The sequence below is a fragment of the Myotis davidii genome, unplaced genomic scaffold (assembly GCF_000327345.1).
Source record: "Myotis davidii unplaced genomic scaffold, ASM32734v1 scaffold629, whole genome shotgun sequence".
NCBI lineage: Eukaryota > Metazoa > Chordata > Mammalia > Chiroptera > Vespertilionidae > Myotis > Myotis davidii.
In genome coordinates this window covers 1,054,828-1,055,240 of record NW_006300210.1, presented here as the reverse complement: position 1 = coordinate 1,055,240, position 413 = coordinate 1,054,828, and positions in this window count along the sequence as shown.

Below are 413 nucleotides of genomic sequence, written 5' to 3'. Positions count from 1 at the left end.
GGGAATGGGACTGGGAGACCCTGGAGCCCCGCCCCCGCCCCGCCCCCCAGGACCGTACCATCTCTGCGGGGGGAGGGTTGTCAGCTCCAGCCTCCCCCTTACCCGGTCATCGCTTCGCCCGGTCGTGGCTTCGCTCAGCCCGTTTCTTCTTCCAGGCATTGGTGACTCTCTCAAGTCTTGGCCAGGGGAAAATGGGTGCTGTGGCTCCTCCACCCTTGAATGGCCTCCCCCATTCCCTCTGGCTTTTAAAAACAATGGAGTCGCCCGTGGTCTGAAAGTGGGGTGGGGTCTGAGTGGGCAGGCGAGGGCCGAAAGGGGCTGGATCACCGCGGGTTGAGTCCCGGCGCGTGCAGGGGAAGGGGACCGCGAGTTCCCCGCGGGGGTGGGATTGCAACCTCCCTTGCCCCGCGGGA